General features: G+C 43.2%; 1 pseudogene; it reads right to left on the bottom strand.

Annotated features, from left to right (window-relative positions):
* LOC109822776 overlaps nucleotides 1–302 on the bottom strand; it is a 2,391-nt pseudogene extending 2,089 nt beyond the window's left edge.

Genomic DNA, 822 nt, shown 5'->3' with positions numbered 1-822 from the left:
TTCCCGACTCGCCGCCAAACTCTGTATATCCTCGTTCAACATGCCAAGCACAACCTCGATCCCTGACCCGTGTAGGGCCTGCAGGGCCTCGCGGTCCGGGTTGAAGAGCCGGAGCCTGTCGACGTTTCTTGATTTGTAGAGGGAGATCACGGACGAGGGAGATGGGAGGTTTTGGCCTAGCATGCCGTAGTTTATGCCCGGGTTGCCGGATTCAGCGCCGGAGAAGAAGAATATGGTGAAAGTGAGGAGGAGGAGGAGGAGAGCCATTGGGGTTTTTTTAGAATGGAGAAGGTTTGATGTGTTCTTTTGATCGATGTACGTATCTATTTATAGTTGAAAAGAAATGTTATTAGAAGGTCATACTGTCAAATTGTACATTCAAGAAGTATGGTCAATAATTTGGGGAGGGACTAAGGTGCATGCTTGTTAGTTGCAAACATTAAACAAGTTGTAATAGCTCCGTTGAGGCATAACGGTTGCGTTTTGGCAAATTAGGACTTGAACTTTCAATAGGGTTAATTACAAAATTATGTACAGTGGGTGATGTTGATAATATTGTGTTAGTAGTGGGTTTAGTCCCACATTGGTTATGAGGACAAACCTCACACTCCTCTACTTGTATATATATATGTACACACTCAATATTCAATTCAAGGGAAAATTACCCAAGACTTCATCTCTCTTACTTTAACATGGTATCAGAGCTTGGTTTAGGGTTTCCCAAATAATAAAAAATTCCAAATAAATAAATTTTTCCCTTCTAAGTCGTCGATCTCAGTCGTCGTAGGAGATCTCGGCCGCTGCCACTATCGACGAGTCTGT

The sequence above is a fragment of the Asparagus officinalis genome, chromosome 8, assembly GCF_001876935.1.
Source record: "Asparagus officinalis chromosome 8, Aspof.V1, whole genome shotgun sequence".
In the NCBI taxonomy this organism is placed as follows: domain Eukaryota; kingdom Viridiplantae; phylum Streptophyta; class Magnoliopsida; order Asparagales; family Asparagaceae; genus Asparagus; species Asparagus officinalis.
This window is presented reverse-complemented; position numbering and strand designations above follow the sequence as displayed.